The 13,754-nt window shown below is 42.4% G+C and overlaps 1 pseudogene; it reads right to left on the bottom strand.

The window, feature by feature from the left end:
• Nucleotides 1–13,754, bottom strand: part of LOC104670664 — a 40,591-nt pseudogene that overhangs the window by 6,812 nt on the left and 20,025 nt on the right.

Here is a 13,754-nt window from a genome sequence, read left to right as displayed (position 1 = left end):
ATTATTGGCATGCAATTTTCATAATATTCCCTTAGAATAATTTTTATTTCTGTGAGGCTGATGATAACATTCTTTATTTTATTCCTGATTTTAGCAATTTAAGTCTTCTCTCTCTCTCTCGTTTTATTTTTATTTTTGAAAGCAATTTTATAACTATTTGATGTATATGATGATCAGCAGTTCTTATCCACATTGCCTACAGATTTTTGAAAGCAGTAACAGGTACATTGTTAACCAAAGTATAGAGCTTATTTGGTAAATCTTCGTCCTCATTATGTTTTCTGGACAACTGCACACGGATGTGATCTGGGACATTCCTTATTCCTTTGGCCCAGACAGCCTTGTTGAGTCTGGTATCAATGCGCACATGTGGAGTTCCCATCTCCTTCGTGGCAAATTTCCAGATCTCTTTGAGTGCCCAAGGGGAACACTTCTTGAAGCCCACTCCATGGATGCACTTGTGAAGGTTGATGGTGTATTCTCGGTCACCACCTCATTGATGGCAGAACAGCCCTTTTTCTTCTCACCACCCTTCTTTGCAGGCCATTCTGGGCCCAAGTTGGAAAGCTTTCTTTTTCTTTTCCTTCCTTCCTTCCTTCCTTCCTTCCTTCCTTCCTTCCTTCCTTCCTTCCCTCCTTCTTTTCTTCCTTCTTTCCTTCCTTCCTTCCTCCTTCCCCTCCCTCCCTCCCTCCCTCCCTCCCTCTCTCTCTCTCTCTCTCTCTCTCTCTCTCTCTCTCTCTTTCTTTCTTTCTTTCTTTCCGCTTTTTCTCTTTCTTTCTTTCAGACAGGGTCTTGCTCTGTTGCCCAGCCTGAAGTGAAGTATGTGCATAGCTCACTGCAGCCTTGAGCTCCCAGGCTCAAGCGATCCTTCTGCCTCAGCCTACTGAGTAGCTAGGACTACAGGTACATGCCACCATGCCAGCCCAGCTAATTTTTTGAATTTTGTTTTGTGTAGACACGATCTCACTTTTGTTGCCCAGCCTGGTCTCAAACTCCTAACTTTGGCCAGGCGTGGTGGCTCACACCTGTAATCCTAGCACTTTGGAAGGCTGAGGCAGGTGGATTGCTTGAGTCCAGGAGTACAAGACCAGCCTGAGTAACAGGGCGAAATCCCTGTCTACAAAAAATACAAAAATTAGCCAGGCATGGTGGCTCACACCTGTAGTCCCAGCTACTAGGGAGGCTGAGTTGGGAGGACCGCTTAAGCCCAGGAGTTCGAGATTGTAGTGAATGGCGTGTCACTGCACTCCAGCCTGGGCAACAGAGTGAGACACTGTCTCAAAGAAAAGCCAAAAAATCCCCCCAAAAAGTCCTGACTTCAAATGATCCTCCTGCCTCAGCCTCCCAAAGTGTTGGGATTACAGGCATGAGCCAGCAGGCCCAGCTGAGTCTTCTCTCTTTTTATCTTAGTCACTCTAGCTAAAGTTTTGTCAATTTTGTTCGTCTTTTCAAAGAATCAATTTTTGGTTTCATTGATTTTATCTATTATTTTTTCATTCCTTAGTTCATTTATTTCCAGTCTAATCCCTATATCTCTATTATTTCTTTCCTCCTACTTGCTTTGGGTTTAGTTTTCTTTTTTTTAATTACAATTTTTTTTTTTTTTAAAGACACAAGGTTTCACTCTGTCACCCATGCTGGAGTGCAGTACCCCTATCATAGCTCACTGCAGCCTCAAGCTCCTGGGCTCAAGTGATGCTCCCATCTCAGCCTTCCAAGTAACTGGGACTACAGGAAAGTGTCACTATGCCTGGCTAATTTTTTTGGGGGGGTGGTGTAGAGATGGGTCTTACTTTTGTTAACCAGGTTGGCCTCAAATTCCTGGCCTCAAGTGATGTTCCCATCTCAGGCTTCCAAGTAGTTAGGACTATAGGCAAGTGTCACCATGCCTGGCTAATTTTTTTTTTTTTTTTTTTTTTTGTAGAGATGGGTCTTACTATGTTGACCAGGTGGGTCTCAAATACCTGGCCTCAAGTGATCTTCCTACCTTAGCCTTCCAAAATGTTGTGATAATAGGCATGAGCCATAGCACCTAGATGTTTTTTTCCTTTGGTTTAGGCTATTGAATTTGAGGTCTTTTTTCTTTTTTAAATTCATTCATTTACAGCTATAAAATTCCTTCTAAGCACTGGTTTAGCTGCATTCGATAAAATTTTAATAGGTTTTGTTTTTATTTTTATTTATTTCAAAGGGTCATCTAACATCCCTGTAATTTCTTCTTTGACTCATTGTTTATTTAGGAATATGTTTTTTATTTTCTGCATATTTGGGAATTTCTCATTTTCTTCTGTGATTAATTTCTAATTTTATTCCATTATGATTACAAAACATACTTTGCATTATTATAATACTTTAAAATTTATGAGTTATTTTTTGGCCTAAAATATGTTTTATACTGAAAATTTTTTCATGTGCACTTTATTTTCCTTTGTTTTTTTAGACAGAGTCTCACTCTGTCACTCAGGCTGTAGTACAGGGTGCAATCTTGGCTCACTGCAACCGCTGCCTCCCAGGTTCAAGTGATTCTCATGCCTCAGCCACCCCAGTAGCTGGGATTACAGGCGTGCACCACCACACCTGGCTAATGCTTATAGTTTTAGTAGAGATGGGGTTTAGCCATGTTGGCCAGGCTGGTCTCGATCTCCTGGCTTCAAAAGATCCACCAAGCTCAGCCTCCCAAAGTGCTGGGATTACAGGTGTGAGCCACTGCCCCTGGCCCTCATGTGAACCTAAGAAGGATATATTCTGCTATTGTTAGGTGGAGTGTTTTATAGATATCTGTTAAGTCTAGTAGGTTAATAGTATTGTTCAAATCATCCCTTTCCTTGTTGATCTTTTGTCTAGATGTTGTATCCATTATTGAAAGTGGAGGTATTGAAGTCCTCAATGATTATCATTGAATTGCTTATTCCATTTTGTTTTTGTTTTTGTTTTTGAGGTGGAGTCTCACTCTGTTGCCCAGGCTGGAGTGCAGTGGCACAATCTCTGCTCACTGCAACCTCTGCCTCTTGGATTCAAGCAATTCTCCTGCCTTAGTCTCCCAAGTAGCTGGGATTACAGGCACGTGCCACCACGCCTGGCTAATTTTTATATTTTTAGTAGAGATGGGGTTTCACAATGTTGGCCAAGCTGGTCTCAAACTCCTGACCTCAAGTGATCCACCCACCTTGGCCTCCCAGAAGTGCTGGGATTACAGGCATGAGTCACCATGCCCAGCCTGAATTGCCTGTTTCTTCTTTCAAGTCTGTCAATTATTGCTTCATGTTTTGGGAAGCTCTGTTGTTAGGTGCATTTATGTTGATAATTGCTACATCTTTTTCTTTTCTCTTTTCTTGTCCATCTTCTTGATTGATAAAATTGACCTTTTGCCTGGGTGCAGTGACTCACACCTGTTATCCCAGGACTTTGGGAGGCCAAGGTGGGAAGATCACTTGAGCCCAGGAGTTTGAGACCAGCCTGGGCAACATAGTGAGACCCCATCTTGACAAAAAAAATTAAAAATTAGTGGGACATGATAGTGTGTGCCCATAGTCCCAGCTACTTGGGGGGCTGAGGTGGGAGGATTGCTTGAGCCCTGGAGTTTGAGGCTATAGTGATCCATGGTCACACCACTACTTTCCAGCCTGGGTGACAAAGTGAGACCTTGTCTCAAAAAAGGAGAAAAAGGGCTGGGCATGGTGGCTCATGGCTGTAATCCCAGCTCTTTGGGAGGACGAGGCAGGCAGATCACGAGGTCAGGAGATCGAGACCATCCTGGCCAACATGGGGAAACCTTGTCTCTACTAAAATACAAAAAATTAGCTGGGCGTGGTTGCATGTGCTGTAGTCCCAGCCACTCAGGAGGCTGAGGCAGGGGAATCGCTTGAACCTGGGAGGCGAAGGTTGCCGTGAGCTGAGATTGCACAACTGCACTCCAGCCTGGGGACAGAGCAAGATTCAGGATAAAAAAAAAAAAAAAAAAAAAAAAAAAAAAGAAAGAAAAAAAAAGACTATTTAATAATTTTTAAATGTCCTTCTTTGCTTCTAGTAACAATTTTTGACTTTCAGTGCTTTTTTGTCTTGTATTCATACAAGCCAATTGAGATTACTTGGTTATTGTTTGCATCATGTATCTTTTTTCTTCCTTTTACTTTCAGCCTATAAATGTCTTTTTTTCTTTCTTTCTTTCTTTTTTTTTTTTTTTGCTGTTAAAAAAAAAAGTGAGGTTATTATTTAATTAGCAAGACAGGGTCTTACTGTGTTGTCTAGGCTGGCCTGAACGTTCTGGCCTCGAGCAGTCCTCCCACCTCAGCCTTCCAAAGTTCTGGGATTACAGGCATGAGTGACCACATCAGGTATCAACCTATAAGTGTCTTTGAATCTATAATGTGTTTTTTGTAGACAGCTTATAGTTGAATCACATTTTTTTGCTCATTATGCAAATTTCTGCCTTTTACATTTAGTGTAATTCCTATAAGACAGAACTTATATCCGCCATTTTGCTATTTGTTTCTATATGTCTTGTGTTTCCCCTCCCATTCCAGCATTCCTGCTATCTTTTGTATTAAATAGTGTCCCATTTTAATTCCTTTGTTATTTCCTTTAATAATCTTTTGAAATATTTTCTTAGTGGTTGCCCTGGGGATTACAATTAGTATCTTTATTTATAACAATCTAATCTGAATTAATATCAACTTAATTTTAACAGTAAATAAAAGCTTTGTTTCTGTATAGCTTTATTTTCACCTTACTCCTTTGTGCAGTTATTGTCATACAAATTACATGTTTCTACATTGTATGCCCATCAACATAGATTTTTTTTTTTTTTTGAGACAGAGTCTCACTCTGACACTCAGGCTGGAGTGCAGTGGGGCAATCTCAGCTCACTACAACCTCTGCTTCTGGGGTTCAAGCAATTCTCGTGCCTCAGCTTCCTGCATAACTGAGATTACAGATGTAAGTCACTACACCCGGCTAATTTTTGTATTTTTAGTAGAGACAGGGTTTCACTATATTAGCCAGGTTGGTCTCGAACTCCTGACTTCAAGTGATCCACCCGCCTCTACCTCCCAAAAGGGCTGAGATTACAGGTGTGAGCCACCATGCCCAGCCCCATCAACATAGATTTATAATTTTAAAATATAATTGTCTTTTAAATATGACAAGAGAAAAGGAAATTTACAAGCAAAAATTATATTCATATTGTCTTTATATTTACCTTATACAATTATCTTCACTAAAGCTCTTTATTTTCTCATATGGATTAGAGTTGCTATCTAGTATGCTTTCATTTAAGCCTGAAGGACTTCCTTTAGTATTTCTTAGAGGACAGATTTGTTAGTGACAAATTCTTTCAGTTTTTGTTCATCTGAGAATGTCTTAATTTCTTCTTCATTTTTGTTTTAGAGATGGGGTCTTGCTATGTTGTTCTAGCTAGTGTCAAACTCCTGGCCTCAAGTGATCATCCTGCCTCAGTCTCCTGAGTAGTTAGGATTGCAGGCATGACCCTTTGCACCTGCCTTCTTAGTTTTTGAGGGATACCTTTGCTGGATGTAGTGTCTTGGTCGACAGTCTTTTTCTATTTTTATTTTTTTTTTTGAGATGGAGTCTTGCTGTGTCACCCAGGCTGGAGTGCAGTGGTGCAATCTTGCCTCACTGTAACCTCCGCCTCCAAGGTTCAAGTCATTCTCCTGCCTCAGCCACCTGAGTAGCTGGGATTACAGGGATGTGCCACCACACCAGGCTAATTTTTGTGTTTTTAGTAGAGACAGGGTTTCATCATGTTGGCCAGGCTGGTCTCGAACTCCTGACCTCAAGTGATCTGCCTGTCTCGGCCTCCCAAAGTGTTGGGATTACAGGTATGAGCCATGGCACCTGGCTGACAGTCTTTTTCTTTTAGTTCTTGGATGTCATTCCACTGCCTCTGGCTTCCAAGGTTTCTGTTGATAAATCATATTGAGGATTCCTTGTACACATGAGTAACTTTTCTCTTGCTGCTTTCAACATTCTTTCTTAATCTTTGTCTTTTGATGGTGTGGTTATGATGTGTGTAGTGTGTAGTGGTGGATCTGTTTGAATTTTTCCTACTTGGAGTTGGTTGGACTTCTTGGATTTGTAAATTAATGCTTTTCATCAAATTGGGAAGTTTTCAGCCATTTCTTCAAATATTCTTTCTGTCCCTTTCTCTTCTCTCCTCACCTTAGTTTATTTGATGACATATGACAAGTCTCTGAGGCTCTGTTCGTTTTTCGTCATTCCTTTTGATTGTTTTCTCTCAGATTGGATAATCTCAATTGACCTGCCTCCAGTTCAGTCTTTCTCATTATGTCTGCTTGAATCTGCTGTTAAGACCTTGTAGTGAAGTTTTCATCTGTTATTGTACTCTTCAACACCAAGGTTTCTTTCTTTCTTTTTTTTTTTCCTTTGAGACAGGGTCTCACTGTATTACCCAGGCTGTAGTGTAGTGGTGCAATCTTGGCTCACTGCATCCCTGACCTCCTGGGCTCATACAATCCTCCTGCCTCAGCCCTCCAAGTAGCTAGGACTACAGGCACACATCACTATGCCCAGTTAATTTTTTGTATTTTTCGTACAGACAGGGTAGGCAGAGACTCAAGCAATCTGACTGCCTTGGCCTCCCAAAGTGCTGGGATTGCAGGTATGAGTCACCACACCTGGCCTATTTGGTTCTTTTTTTTTTTTTTTTTTCTGAGACGGAGTTTTGCTCTTGTTGCCCAGGCTGGAGTGCAATGTCGTGATCTCAGCTCACCGCAACCTCCACCTCCCAGGTTCAAGCAATTCTCTAGCCTCAGCCTCTGGAGTAGCCAGGATTACAGGCATATGCCACCATGCCGAGCTAATCTTGTATTTTTAGTAGAGACAGGGTTTCTCCATGTTGATCAGGCTGGTCTCAAACTCCCAACTTCAGGTGATCCGCCTGCCTTGGCCTCCCAAAGTGTTGGGATTACAGACGTGAGCCACCACGTCTGGACTGGTTCTTTCAAAATAATTTGTTTTCATCTTTTTTCTTTTTGTTTCTTTTAATTGAGGTGGGGTGTTGACCAGGCTGGTCTCAAATTCCTGGCCTCAAGTAATCCTCCCCCTTTGGCCTCCTAAAGTGTTGGGATTATAGATGTGAACCACCACACCCAGTCATAATTTCTATCTCTTTATTGATATTCTCTATTTGGTGACACATTTCTCACACTTTCTGCTATGGTTTGAATATTTATCCCCTCCAGAACTTGTGGAAATTTTTTTTTTTTGAAACGGAGGCTTGCTCTGTCGCCCAGGCTGAAATGCAGTGGCGCGATCTCTGCTCACTGCAACCTCCACCTCCCGAGTTCAAGCGATTCTTCTGCCTCAGCCTCCTGAGTAGCTGGGATTACAGGCATGCACTACCATGCCTGGCTAATTTTTGTATATTAATAGAGGTGGGGTTTCACCATGTTGGACAGGCTGGTCTGGAACTCCTGATCTCAAGTGATCCACCTGCCTCAGCCTCCCAAAATGCTGGGATTAGAGGCGTGAGCCACCGCGCCCAGCCTCATGTGGAAATTTAACCCTGAATGTGGCAGTATTGAGAGGTGGGACCTTTAAGAGGCGACTGGGTCATGAGAGTTCTGACGTGATGGATGGGTTAATCCATTCATGGAAAAATGGGTTAAAGGATTAACAGGTTATTGTGAGAGTGGAAACAGTGTAACAAGAGGGAGACAGACCTGAGTTAACATGCTCAGCCCCCTCACCATGTGATGCCCTGTATCACCTCAAAATTCTGTAGTGCCTGCCAACAAGAAGGCTCTCACCAGAAGCAGCTCCCTGACCTTGGACTTTTCAGCCTCCATAACTATAAGAAACAAATTCCTTCAATGACTGTTTGAATTAAATAAGAAGGAATACAAATAAATAAATTTCTTTTTAAAAATAAATTGCTGGCCGGGCATGGTGGCTCACGCCTGTAATCCCAGCACTTTGGGAGGCCAAGGTGGGCAGATTGCCTGAGCTCAGCAGTTGGAGACCAGCCTGGGCAACACGGTAAAACTCCGTCTCTACTAAAATACAAAAAATTAGCTGGGCATGGGGGCGTGCGCCTGTAATCCCAGCTGCTGGGGAGGCTGAGACAGGAGAATCACTGGAACCTGGGTGGCGGAGGTTGCAGTGAGTCAAGGTCACACCACTGCTCTCCAGCCTGGGCAACAGAGTGAGACTTCATCTCCAAAATAAATAAACAAGTAAGTAAATAAATAGATAACCCAGTTTCAGGTATTCCATTATAAGAAACAGAAAACAAAGCCACTTCTTTTTCATTCTTTAGACATGGTTTCCTTAATTGTTTGAACAGGCAGTGCTTATGCCTGTAATCCCAGCACTTTGGGAGACCGAGGTGGGAGGATCACTTCAGCTCAGGAGTTCGAGTCCAGCCTGGGCAACATAGAGAGACGCTGTCTCTACAAAAAATTTGAAAAATTATCTACGCATGGTGGTGCACACCTGTGGGGTCCTGTCTAACTTGGGAGGCTGAGGTAGGAGGATTGCAAGGGCCCAGGAGGTCGAGGCTGCAGGGAACTATGATTGTGCCACCACACTCCAGCCTGAGCAACAGAGCAGCGTGACCCTCTTTCAAACATAAACAAATGAAAGTATTTATCTAGTATGTGCAACATCTGGGTTTTCTCAAGGATAATTGATATTGACTGCTTTTTTTTCTGTGTGATTCAGATTTTCTCTGCATGTGTCATAATTTTTTGTTGAAAACTGGACGATTAAAATCATATATTGGCCGGGCATAGTTGCTCACACCTGTAATCCCAGCACTTAGGGAGGCCGAGGAGGGTAGATTACTTGAGGCCAGAAGTTGGACACCAGTCTGGCCAACATGGTAAAACCCCATCTCTACTAAAAATATCAAAATTAGCCGAGCACGGTGGTGCACACCTGTAATCCCAGCTACTTGGGAGACTGAGGCAGTAAAATTGCTTGAACCCAGGAGGTGGAGGTTGCAATGAACTGAGATGGTGCCACTGCACTACAGCCTGGGAAACAGAGTAAGACTCTGCCTCAAAATAAATAAAAGAGTCCTAGTAGGTGTCTAAAGGTGAGGTATAAAGTGTGACCCAGGAGGAGGTGGGCTACACTCCAAAAGACTGCTTGAGTTTTCCAATTTATACAAATTAAAATTTGGGGAACATGTATGGGAATAGATACTAAGGGTTGGGATAATAGTGTAAGCAACACAAAATTGGATTTGGCCCAGTTTATTGATATGGGCTTACTGCATTGAATGTTGCTGCTTGAGGAGTTAGAAAGTGCTCTAACAGTTTGAGTGGTTGGCTAAAACATATTCCAAAGATGTCCCATAGTTGAGTGAATTGAAATTGCTCGACCTGTCTTGGTTTAATGCAGAGGAAGGGATTCAAAGGCTTAGGGAATTGGAATGTTAGAGTGCATTTGTCATTTAAGACCTACTTACCTACACTGGGAGGGTCCAGATGACTTACCGTTCTGTGAGAAATAAATTTGTGAGAGGGCCCCAGCATCCTCAAAGAGCTCTGTGATCCCTCTCCTCTGTAGGTCAAGTTATAGCCTGACTGGTTCTTTTTGCCCACTGCCCTGAAAAAATCCAATGCACTAGACTGGGTGTGGTGGCTGACACCTGTAATCCTAGCAGTTTGAGAGGCCAAGGTGTGTAGCTCGCTTGAGCCCAGGAGTTTGAGACCAGCCTGGGCGACATCACAAAACCTCATGTCTACAAAAAATACAAAAAAATTAGCTGGGTATGGTGGCACTCACCTGCAGTCCCAGTTACCCAGGAGGCTGAGGTGGGAGGATCATCTGACCCCAGGAGGTCTAGGCTGCAGTTTGCCATGATCGCACCACTGAACACTAGACTGGGCAACAGAGTGAGACCCTGTCTAAAAAAAGAAAACAAAAACAAACAAAAAATACCAATGCACTGAGAATTGCCACAAATAAAGAGTTTAATTATTGCAGATCCAGCCAAGAGGATGGATGGGAGAAATTTCTCAAATTCACCTCTCCAAGAATTCAGAGGTTAGGGTAGGGTTTTTAAGGGTACTCTGACAGTCAGAGGCCTGGGGAACTGAAACAATTGACTGGCTGGAGATGAAATCACAGGGGTATCTAATAAGGACCACCAGAAGCAGTTTGCTTTTAGCTGGCAAGGCCAGCAATACACTTTCACTATGCTATCTCAGAGCTATATCAACTCTCCAGTCCACTGTCATAATTTAGTTCACAAAGATCTTGATTGCTTTTTTCTTCCATGAGATATTATGCTGGCCCATTACATTGATATTATTATTATTATTGTATTATTTTAGAAACAGGATCTCACTCTGTTACCCAGGTTGGAGTGCAGGGGTGCGATCATAGCTCACTATAACCTCAAACTTCTAGGATCAATATATTCTCCATTTGGGTATGTTACTCCAGCCCATTTACCAAATGACCTGAAAAGTTTCCAGTTTTGAGTGGAGCCCAGAACAGAAGTCTCTGTAACAGGTCCAGGGTGCTGTGCAAGCAGCTCTGCTGCTTGAGCCATGTGATCCAGCAGATCTAGTGGTGCTTGAAGTATCAGGGGCAGATACGGACACTCTCAAAGGTCTTCAATCCTCTGCAAAGAAGTACTCTTTTTTTTTTCTTTTCTTTTTTTTTTTTTTTTAGACAGAGCCTTGCTCTTATCACCCAGGTTGGAGGGGGGCAATGGTGCGATCTCGGCCCACTGCAACCTCCACCTCCTGGGTTCAAGCGATTCTGCCTGTCTCAGCCTCCCAAGTAGCTGGGATTACAGGCGCCTGCCACCATACCTGGCTAATTTTTGTATTTTTAATAGAGACAGGGTCTTGCCATTTTGGCCAGGGTGGTCTTGAACTCCTGACCTCAGGTGATCCGCCCGCCTTGGCCTCCCAAAGTGTGGGATTATATGCATGAGCCACCGTGCCCGGCCAGAAATACTCTCCTTTTGAGAAGTAACTCTTTGGCCTGCTACTGGGTGTTAATAGAGACTCAATACTTAACCTCAGGTCACCTAATTACCATGAAACCTGAGCTGCTTATCATGAACTTGGTGTTATCTGCCCCACCAAGTCACAACATTGGGCGTGCACAGCAGCATTCCATCATCAAATGGAAGTGGTGTGTACATGATTGGGCTTGAATAGCCCCTGAAGGCACAGGTAAGTTACATGAAGAAGTGATCCAAATACCTCTAGCCCCCATTGCTGTTACTTTGCATTCTCTCTCCCAGCCTGCACCTATGGCCTCATGGAATGTTGCCTATGATCCGTTGACAGAGAAAAAAAGACTCAGGCTGGATTTACAGATGGTTCTGTACATTACACAGGCACCACCCAAAAGTGGACAGCTGCACACAAGAGTCCCTTTCTGGGACACCCCAAAGGACAGTGGTGAAGGGAAATCCTCCCAGTGGGGCAGAACTTCAAGCATTACACCAGGTAGTTCACTTTGCTTGGAAGGAGAAATGGTCAAACATTCTATTATATATTGATTCATGGTCTGTGGCCAATAGTTTGGCTGGCTAGTCATGGACTTGGAATGAACATGATTAGAAAATTGGTGACATTATGGAAAAGAGTATGGCAATTCCTCAAGGATCTAGAACTAGATGTACCATATGACCCAGCCATCCCACTACTGGGTATATACCCAAAGGATTATAAATTAGTCTACTACAAAGACACATGTACACGTATGTTTATTGCGGCACTATTCACAATAGCAAAGACTTGGAATCAACCCAAATGTCCATCTGTGACAGACTGGATTAAGAAAATGTGGCACATATACACCATGGAATACTATGCAGCCATAAAAAAGGATGAGTTTGCGTCCTTTGTAGGGACATGGATGCAGCTGGAAACCATCATTCTTAGCAAACTATCACAAGAAGAGAAAACCAAACACCGCATGTTCTCACTCATAGGTGGGAACTGAACAATGAGATCACTTGGACTCGGGAAGGGGAACATCACACACTGGGGTCTATCATGGGGAGGGGGGAGTGGGGAGGAGGGAGGGATTGCATTGGGGAGTTATACATGATATAAATGATGAATTGATGGGTGCTGACGAGTTGATGGGTGCAGCACACCAACATGGCATAAGTATACATATGTAACAAACCTGCACGTTATGAACATGTACCCTAGAACTTAAAGTATAATAAAAAAAAAAAAAAAAAAAAATTGGATCATTTAAAAAAAAAAAGAAAATTGGTGACAAATCAAAAAAGAGGTATATGGATAGACTTCTTTGGGCAAAAAAAATGAAAAGATATTTGTGTCCCATATGAAAGCTCACCAAAGCATGACCTCGGTAGCACAGGATTTTAGTAGTTAAGTGGAACAATCAACAGAGTAAATAGACAGTCTATAGAATGGGAAAAATATTTGCAAACTATGCATTTGACAAACGACTAATATCCAGAATCTCTAAGGAACTCAACTCTACAAGAAAAAAAATCATAACCCCATTAAAAAGTGACCAAAGGAATAAACGTTTTCCGAAAGTCATGCAAGCAGCCAACAAACACACAAAAAAAATGCTCAACATCGCTACTCATCAAAGAAATGCAAATCAAACCCACAATGAGATACTGTCTCACGCCAGTCAGAATCACTATTACAAAGTCTAAAAACACTGTAATCCTGGCTGTTCAGGTGGCTGAGGCACAAGAATTGCTTCAACCTGAGAGGTGGAGGTTGCAGTGAGCTGAGATCACTCCACCACGCTCCAGCCTGAGAGAGATCTTGTCTCACAAAAAAAAAAAAAAAAAAAAAAAAAGGGCTAAAAACAACAGATGTTGGCAAAGGTGCAGCAGAAAAGGGAATGCTTACATACTATTGGTGGGAATTTCAGTACAACCTTTATGGGAAACAGTATGGAGATTACCCAAAGAACTAAAATTAGAACTACTAGTGGAGCAGAACAGAGGTCTCAGAAATAACACCACACATCTACAACCATCTGATCTTTGACAAACCTGACAAAAAAAAAAAGAAACGGGGAAAGGATTCCCTATTTAATGAATGGTGCTGGGAAGATTGGCTAGCCATATGTAGAAAGCTGAAACTGGATCCCTTCCTTACACCTTATACAAGGATTGATTCAAGGTGGATTGAAGACTTGAATGTTGGACCTGAGACCATAAACACCCTAGAAGAAAACCTAGGCAATACCATTCAGGACATAGGCATGGGCAAGGACTTCATAACTGAAACACCAAAAGCAATGGCAACAAAAGCCAAAATAGACAAATGGGATCTAATTAAACTAAGGAGCTTCTGCACGGCAAAGGAAACTACCATCAGAGTGAACAGGTAACCTACAGAATGGGTGAAAAATTTTGCAATCTACCTATCTGACAAAGGGGCTAATATCCAGAATCTACAAAGAACTCAAGCAGATTTACAAGAAAAAAACAACCCCATCAAAAAGTGGGCAAAGTATATGAACAGACATTTCTCAAAAGAAGACATTTATGCAGCCAACAGACACATGAAAAAATGCTCATTATCACTGGTCATCAGAGAAATGCAAATCAAAACCACAATGAGATACCATCTCACGCCAGTTAGAATGGCGATCATTAAAAAGTCAGGAAACAACAGATGCTGGAGAGGATGTGGAGAAACAGGAACGCTTTTACACTGTTGGTGGGAGTGTAAATTAGTTCAACCATTGTGGAAGACAATGTGGCAATTCCTCAAGGATCTAGAACTAGAAATACCATT

This window comes from Rhinopithecus roxellana, chromosome 10 (assembly GCF_007565055.1).
Source record: "Rhinopithecus roxellana isolate Shanxi Qingling chromosome 10, ASM756505v1, whole genome shotgun sequence".
Taxonomy (NCBI): domain Eukaryota; kingdom Metazoa; phylum Chordata; class Mammalia; order Primates; family Cercopithecidae; genus Rhinopithecus; species Rhinopithecus roxellana.
This window is presented reverse-complemented; position numbering and strand designations above follow the sequence as displayed.